Genomic DNA, 9,427 nt, shown 5'->3' with positions numbered 1-9,427 from the left:
CCATGCAGGAGAAGAGAAATAATAAAGATTAGAGCAGAGAAGTAGAAACCAGAAGAACAGTAGAACAGATCAATAAAACTAGAATCTGGTTCTTTGAAAGAATTAATAAGATTGATAAAATTCTGGCCAGACTTATCCAAAAGAAAAGAGAAAAGATCCAAATTAATAAAATCATGAATGAAAGGGGAGAGATCATGACTAACACCAAAGAAATAGAAACAATTATTGAAATTATTACCAGCAACTATATGCCAACAAATTAAGCAACCTGGAAGAAATGGATGCATTCCTGGAAACTTATAAACTTCCAAAACTGAAAGAAGAAGACATAGACAATCTGAATAGACCAATAACCAGTAATGAAATTGAAGCAATAATAAAAAACCTCCCATAAAACAAGAGTCCTGGGCCATATGGCTTCCCAGACATTTAAAGAAGAATTAATACCTATTCTACTGAAGTTGTTTCAAAAAATAGAAATAGAAGGGCCCGGATAGCTCAGTCGGTAGAGCATCAGACTTTTAATCTGAGGGTCCAGGGTTCAGGTCCCTGTTCGGGCGTTAGCAGTTTTGGTCAAGATGGCGGAGAAGTAGCAGGCTGAGACTACATCAGGTAGCAGGAGGTCAGCTCAATAGCTTATCTAAACATTGCAAATACCTACAAATCCAACAGGAGATCGAAGAGAAGAAGAACAGCAATTCTAGAAATAGAAAATCAACCACTTTCTGAAAGGTAGGACTGGCAGAGAAGTGAATCTAAAACGACGGGAAGATAGACTGGAGGGGAGGGGCAGGCTCCTGGCAAGCGGCGGAGCAACGGAGCACAAAATCAGGACTTTTAAAAGTCTGTTCCACTGAGGGACTTTGCTCCAGAGGCTAAACCATGGTGAAGCCCACGTGGGGTCAGCGTGGCCCCAGGTCCCGCTGGGTCACAGAAGGATCGGGGGTATCGGAGTGTCACAGAGCTCGCAGGTGTTAGAAAAGAGAAGCCGGCTACAGAGACAGAGCCGAGGACTGAACTCTCAGCTCGGGGTTACCTTAAACTGGTCGCGGGCTGGGTGAGCTCGGAGCGTGGCTGGAGGCTGGGGATACAGGAGTGATTGGGTGCTGTCCTCTGGGGGCGTGCTGAGGAGTGGGGCCCCGGGCTCTCGGTTCCTCCGGGCCGGAGACTAGGAGGCTGGCATTTTCATTCCCGTCCTCCGGAACTCTATGGAAAGTGTTCAGGGAACAGAAGCTCCCAAAAGCGAACCCGAGCCGATTACTTAGTCCGGCCCCCGGTAAGGGCGGTGCAATAACCACCTCAGGCAAAGACACTAAGGAGTCACTACAACAGGCCCCTCCCCCAGAAGATCAACAAAATATCCAGCCAGGACGAAGTTCATCAATCAATGAAAGCAGGTTCAATACCTAAGAAAGCAGCGGAATTCCAGAGGAGGAGAAAGCAAAGCACCGAACTCATGGCTTGCTCCCCATGATTCTTTAGTCTTGCAGTTTATTCAATTTTTTTTTCAAATTTTTTTTCCTTCTTTTTTCTTCTTCTGCTAAATTTTTTTAAATTTTACCCTTTTCTTTTTTAACGTTTTTTGACTAGTTTATCTAAATATATATATTTTTTCTTTTTTTATATTTTTTCTTTATTTGTTTTATTTTTAAATTTTTTTCTTTTTTTGTTTTTTTTTTCTGAACCTCTTTTTATTCCCTTTCTCCCACCCATAATTTGGGGTCTCTTCTGATTTGGTTACAGCGCATGTTTCTGGGGTCTTTGCCACCCTTTTAGTGTTTTCTTTGATCCTTCATATCCTCTTATCTGGACAAAATGACAAGGCGGAAAAAATCACCACAAACAAAAGAACAAGAGGCAGTACCGAAGGCTAGGGACCTAATCAACACAGACATTGGTAATATGTCAGATCAAGAGTTCAGAATGACGATTCTGAACATTCTAGCCGGGCTTGAAAAAGGCATGGAAGATATAAGAGAAACCCTCTCTGGAGATATAAAAGCCCTTTCTGGAGAAATTAAAGAACTAAAATCTAACCAAGTTGAAATCAAAAAAGCTATTAATGAGGTGCAATAAAAAATGGAGGCTCTCACTGTTAGAATAAATGAGGCAGAAGAAAGAATCAGTGATATAGAAGACCAAATGACAGAGAATAAAGAAGCTGAGCAAAAGAGGGACAAACAGCTACTGAACCAAGAGGGGAGAATTCGAGAGATAAGTGACACCATAAGACGAAACAACATTAGAATAATTGGGATTCCAGAAGAAGAAGAAAGAGAGAGGGGAGCAGAAGGTCTATTGGAGAGAATTATTGGAGACAATTTTCCTAATATGGCAAAGGGAACAAGCATCAAAATCCAGGGGGTGCAGAGAACACCCCTCAAAGTCAACAAGAATAGGTCCACACCGCATCACCTAATAGTAAAATTTACAAGTCTTAGTGACAAAGAGAAAATCCTGAAAGCAGCACTGAAAAAGAAGTCTGTAACATACAATGGTAAAAATATTAGATTGGCAGCAGATTTATCCAAAGAGACCTGGCAGGCCAGAAAGAGCTGCATGATATATTCAGAGCACTAAATGAGAAAAACATGCAGCCAAGAATACTCTATCCAGTTAGGCTATCATTGAAAATAGAAGGAGAGATCAAAAGCTTCCAGGACAAACAAAAACTGAAAGAATTTGCAAACACCAAACCAGCTCTACAGAAAATATTAAAAGGGGTCCTCTAAGAAAAGAAAGAGCCTAAAAGTAGTAGATCAGAAAGGTACAGAAACAATATACAGTTACAGTCACCTTACAGGCTAATAATGGCACTAAATTCCTATCTCTCAATAGTTACCCTGAATGTTAATGGGCTAAATGCCCCAATCAAAAGACACAGGGTATCAGGATGGATAAAAAAACAAAACCCATCAGTATGTTGCCTACAAGAAACTCATTTTAGACGCGAAGACACCTCCAGATTTAAAGTGAGGGGGTGGAAAACAATTTACCATGCTAATGGGCATCAGAAGAAAGCTGGGGTGGCAATCCTTATATCAGATCAATTAGATTTTAAGCCAAAGACTATAATAAGAGATGAGGAAGGACACTATATCATACTCAAAGGGTCTGTCCAAAAAAAGATCTAACAATTCTAAATATCTATGCCCCTAATGTGGGAGCAGCCAACTATATCAACCAATTAATAACAAAATCAAAGAAACACATCAAAAATAATACAATAACAGTAGGGGACTTTAACACTCCCCTCACTGAAATGGACAGATCATCCAAGCAAAAGATCAACAAGGAAATAAAGGCCTTAAATGACACACTGGACCAGATGGACATCACAGATATATTCAGAACATTTCATCCCAAAGCAACAGAATACACATTCTTCTCTAGTGCACATGGAACATTCTCCAGAATAGATCACATCCTGGGTCACAAATCAGTCTCAACTGGGATCAAAAGATTGGGATCATTCCCTGCATATTTTCAGACCACAATGCTCTGAAGCTAGAACTCAATCACAAGAGGAAAGCCGGAAAGAACCCAAATACATGGAGACTAAAGAGCATCCTTCTAAAGAATGAATGGGTCAAGCAGGAAATTAAAGAAGAATAGAAAAAATTCATGGAAACAAATGATAATGAAACACAACGGTTCAAAATCTGTGGGACACAGCAAAGGCAGTCCTGAGAGGAAAATATATAGTGGTACAAGCCTTTCTCAAGAAACAAGAAAGGTCTCAAGTACACAACCTAACCCTACACTTAAAGGAGCTGGAGAAAGAACAACAAAAAAACCCTAAACCCAGCAGGAGAAGAGAAATCATAAAGATCAGAGCTGAAATCAAAGAAATAGAAACCAAAAAAACAATAGAACAAATCAATGAAACTAGGAGCTGCTTCTTTGAAAGAATCAATAAGATCAATAAACCCCTGGCCAGACTCATCAAAATGAAAAGAGAAAGGACCCAAATAAATAAAATCATGAATGAAAGAGGAGAGATCACAACTAACACCAAAGAAATACAGACAATTATAAGAACATACTATGAGCAACTCTATGCCAACAAATTTGACAATCTGGAAGAAATGGATGCATTCCTAGAGACATATAAACTACCACAACTGAACCAGGAAGAAATAGAAAACCTGAACAGGCCCATAACCAGTAAGGAGATTGAAACAGTCATCAAAAATCTCCAAACAAACAAAAGCCCAGGGCCAGACGGCTTCCCAGGGGAATTCTACCAAACAATTAAAGAAGAACTAATTCCTATTCTTCTGAAACTGTTCAAAAAATAGAAATGGAAGGAAAACTTCCAAACTCATTTCATGAGGCCAGCATCACCTTGATCCCAAAACCAGACAAGGATCCCACCAAAAAAGAGAACTACAGACCAATATCCTTGATGAACACAGATGCAAAAATTCTCACTGAAATACTAGCCAATAGGATTAAACAGGACATTAAAAGGATTATTCACCACGATCAAGTGGGATTTATTCCAGGGCTGCAGGGTTGGTTCAACATCCACAAATCAATCAATGTGATAGAACACATTAATAAAAGAAAGAACAAGAACCATATGATACTCTCAATAGATGCTGAAAAAGCATTTGACAAAGTACAGCATCCCTTCCTGATCAAAACTCTTCAAAGTGTAGAGATAGAGGGCACACACCTCAATATTATCAAAGCCATCTATGAAAAACCCACCGCAAATATCATTCTCAATGGAGAAAAACTGAAAGCTTTTCTGCTAAAGTCATGAACACAGCAGGGATGTCCATTATCACCACTGCTATTCAACATAGTACTAGAAGTCCTAGCCTCAGCAATCAGACAACAAAAAGAAATTAAAGGCATCCAAATCGGCAAAGAAGAAGTCAAACTATCACTCTTCGCAGATGATATGATACTATATGTGGAAAACACAAAAGACTCCACTCCAAAACTGCTAGAACTTGTACAGGAATTCAGTAAAGTGTCAGGATATAAAATCAATGCACAGAAATCAGTTGCATTTCTGTACACCAACAACAAGACAGAAGAAAGAGAAATTAAGGAGTCAATCCCATTTACAATTACACCAAAAACTATAAGATACCTAGGAATAAACCTAACCAAAGAGGCTAAAAATCTATATGCAGAAAACTATAAAGTACTCATGAAAGAAATTGAGGAAGACACAAAGAAATGGGAAAATGTTCCATGCTCCTGGATTGGAAGAATAAATATTGTGAAAATGTCCATGCTACCTAAAGCAATCTACACATTTAATGCAATCCCTATCAAAATACCATCCATTTCTTTCAAAGATATGGAACAAATGATCCTCAAATTTATATGGAACCAGAAAAGACCTCGAATAGCCAAAGGAATATTGAAAAAGAAAGCCAAAGTTGGTGGCATCACAATTCCGGACTTCAAGCTCCATTACAAAACTGTCATCATCAAGACAGCATGGTACTGGCACAAAAACAGACACATAGATCAATGAACAGAATAGAGAGCCCAGAAATAGACCCTCAACTCTATGGTCAACTAATCTTTGACAAAGCAGGAAAGAATGTCCAATGGAAAAAAGACAGCCTCTTCAATCAATGGTGCTGGGAAAATTGGACAGCCACATGAAGAAAAATGAAATTGGACCACTTCCTTACACCACACACGAAAATAGACTCCAAATGGATGAAGGACCTCAATGTGAGAAAGGAATCCATCAAAATCCTTGAGGAGAACGCAGGCAGCAACCTCTTCGACCTCAGCCGCAGCAATATCTTCCTAGGAACATCGGCAAAGGCAAGGGAAGCAAGGGCAAAAATGAACTATTGGGATTTCATCAAGATCAAAAGCTTTTGCACAGCAAAGGAAACAGTTAACAAAACCAAAAGACAACTGACAGAATGGGAGAAGATATTTGCAAACGACATATCAGATAAATGGCTAGTGTCCAAAATCTATAAGGAACTTAGCAAACTCAACACCCAAAGAACAAACAATCCAATCAAGAAATGGGCAGAGGACATGAACAGACATTTCTGCAAAGAAGACATCCAGATGGCCAACAGACACATGAAAAAGTGCTCCACGTCACTCGGCATCAGGGAAATACAAATCAAAACCACAATGAGATTATCACCTCACACCAGTCAGAATGGCTAAAATTAACAAGTCAGGAAATGACAGATGCTGGCGAGGATGCAGAGAAAGGGGAACCGTCCTCCACTGTTGGTGGGAATGCAAGCTGATGCACTCTGGAAAACAGCATGGAGGTTCCTCAAAATGTTGAAAATAGAGCTACCCTATGACCCAGTAATTGCACTACTGGGTATTTACCTTAAAGATACAAACGTAGTGATCTGAAGGGGCACGTGTACCCGAATGTTTATAGCAGCAATGTCTACAATAGCCAAACTATGGAAAGAACCTAGATTTCCATCAACAGATGAATGGAGAAAGAAGAGGCGGTATATATACACAATGGAATACTATGCAGCCATCAAAAGAAATGAAATCTTGCCATTTGCGACGACGTGGATGGAACTAGAGGGTATCATGCTTAGTGAAATAAGTCAATCGGAGAAAGACAACTATCATATGATCTCCCTGATATGAGGACATGGAGAAGCAACATGGGGGGTTAGGGGGATAGGAGAAGAATAAATGAAACAAGATAGGGATGGGAGGGAGACAAACCATAAATGATTCTTAATCTCACAAAACAAACTGGAGGTTGCTGGGGGGGAGGTGCGGTTGGGAGGGGGGAGGGGGTTATGGACATTGTGGAGGGTATGTGCTATGGTGAGTGCTTTGACGTGTGTAAACCTGGTGATCCACAGACCTGTACCCCTAGGGATAAAAATACATTATATGTTTATTAAAAAAAAAAAAGAAAGAAAGAAAGAAAAGAAAGGATGAATACCCAACTTTTGCTGCAACATGGACGGGACTGGAAGTGATTATGCTGAGTGAAATAAGTCAAGCAGAGAGAGTCAAGTATTATATGGTTTCACTTATTTGTGGAGCATCATAAATGACATGGAGGACATTGGGAGATGGAGAGGAGAAGGAAGTTGAGGGAAATTGGAAGGGGAGGCGAACCATAAGAGACTATGGAATCTGAAAAACAACCTGAGGGTTTTGAAGGGGTGGGGGTGGGAGGTTGGGGGAACCAGGTGGTGGGTAATAGGGAGGGCACGTATTGCATGGAGCACTGGGTGTTGTGCAAAAACAATGAATACTGTTATGCTGAAAATTAATTAATTAATTAATTAATTTAAAAAAATAGAAATAGAAGGAAAATTTCCAAACTTGTTGTATAAGGCCAGCATTACCCACATCTCAAAACCAGGCAAAGACCCCATCATAAAGGAGAATTACAGACCAATATCTTTGATGAACATGGATGCCAAAGTACTCAACAACATCCTAGCGAACAGAATCTAACAATACATTAAAAGAAATATCTATCACGACCAGGTGGGATTTATTTCTGGAATGCAAGTGTGGTTCAACATTTGAAAATCAATGTGATAAAGCACATTAATTAAAGAAAAAACAAGAACCACATGATCCTCTCAATTGATGAATAAAAAGCGTTTGACAAAATGCAACATCCATTCCTGGTTAAAACTCTTCAGAGTGTAGAAACAGAGGGAACATTCCTCAATATCATGAAAACCATCTATGAAAAGCTCACAGAGAATATCATTCTCACTGGGGAAAAGCTCTCAGCTTTTACGGTCAGGAACATTACAGGGATGCCCACTCTCACCGGTATTGTTCAACATAGTACTAGAAGTCCTAGCAACAGCAAGCAGAAAACAGAAAGAAATAAAAGGTATTCAAATTGGCAAAGAAGTTAAGTTCTCTCTCTTTGCAGATAACATGATACTTTATGTGAAAAACCCAAAAGATTCCACCTCCAAATTACCAGAACTCATACAACAATTCAGCAAAATAGCAGGATATAAAATCAATGTACAAAAATCAGTTGCTTTTCTATACACTAACGATGTTAACTGTAAAAGGAGAAATTAAGGAATTGATTCTACTTTAATACTACCAAAACCCATAAGATACCTAGGAATAAACCTATGCTTCAAACAGAAGACATTTGGATATCTTGAAACACATAATTTAGGCTTTGTGGCCTAATGTACATATAGTTAAATATTTATTGTACATTCTTAGTTTTTGATTTTATTTTAATCTCAATATAGTTTATATTTTATTTTTGCTTTACAGAGTAATACCAATTCCTTTTTTAAATGAAATATGAACTATTTTTTATTATTGAAGTATAATTGATATAAAATATATTAGCTTCAGGTGTACAACATAGTGATTTGATATTTATACCAAGTTCTTTTTAAAGTGAAGAGAGACTTTCTTTTCCAAAACCCTGATTTGTCATTAAAATTAAATATAATTCAAAATCAGCTAATGAATGTGAGTAGTCTTGCAACTTACAAAGATAACAAATATGACAACCAGAAAACTCACTTCTGACTTAAACTACAGTCTCAGTGGCATTCTATAGCAAAAATTACATTTTGAAAGAAATGGATATAAAACACTACACTTAAGGAAAAGTATACTTTTTTTTATCACATTTGTTACCTAGTTTGTTTCTAGTCTTTTTGGAGATAGGCATATAACTGCTTAATTTGATTAAATAAAACACAATAGCAAATAACTGTTATACATTTCTCTAGGCTGTTATTAAATACTGTGAAATATGCAAAGATGAATGAAACATTACATTATTTCTGTCCTCATAGTCCTACATCATATTTGCCTTCAAGAACCTTCACTTTGTTCTTCTGGCTGAAACATGTAGCTACAATTAAAGTTGGAGCTTAACAAAATTACAGGATAGATGAAGTTTGGATATTTTCCAAATGCCCTCTATCTTTCTGTTCTTTCTTTGATTTGGCCATTTATAGCTCATCAATAGGGTAAGCTAAAGTGAGGCTATAAATCTGGCTTTCTCTAGACTAGAAGTTGGCAAATGTTTTTGTTGAAAGGCCAAATAGTACATATTTTACATTCTGCTAGTCCTATGGTCTCATGAGTTCTATGCTCAGTCCTGATGTAGTTCAAAAGGACCATATGCAATATGTAAACAAGTGCATGTGGCCATAAATAAAATAAAATAAAACAATACTTTTTGATTTTTTAATATGAATATAGTAAAACACAATATTATATTAGTTTCAGGTGTACAATATCATGATTCCACAAGTTCTTACATTATATTGTTCTCACCACAAGCATAGCTACCTTCTGTCACCATACAATGCTATTGTAATATGACTGGCTGTATTCCCTTTGTTGTGCCTTTTCTTTCTGGGACTTATTTATTCCGTAACTGGAAGCCTGTTTCTCCTACTTCCTTTCACATTCTGTGCAATCCCCCATC

General features: G+C 38.1%; 1 non-coding gene across 1 annotated transcript; it reads left to right on the top strand.

The window, feature by feature from the left end:
• The first annotated feature begins 487 nt into the window (after nt 1-487).
• TRNAK-UUU lies at nt 488-560 on the top strand. Its single transcript has one exon. It is a non-coding gene; the product is annotated as a tRNA-Lys (tRNA).
• The last annotated feature ends 8,867 nt before the right edge of the window (nt 561-9,427 follow it).

This window comes from Meles meles, chromosome 2, assembly GCF_922984935.1.
Source record: "Meles meles chromosome 2, mMelMel3.1 paternal haplotype, whole genome shotgun sequence".
NCBI lineage: Eukaryota > Metazoa > Chordata > Mammalia > Carnivora > Mustelidae > Meles > Meles meles.
This window is presented reverse-complemented; position numbering and strand designations above follow the sequence as displayed.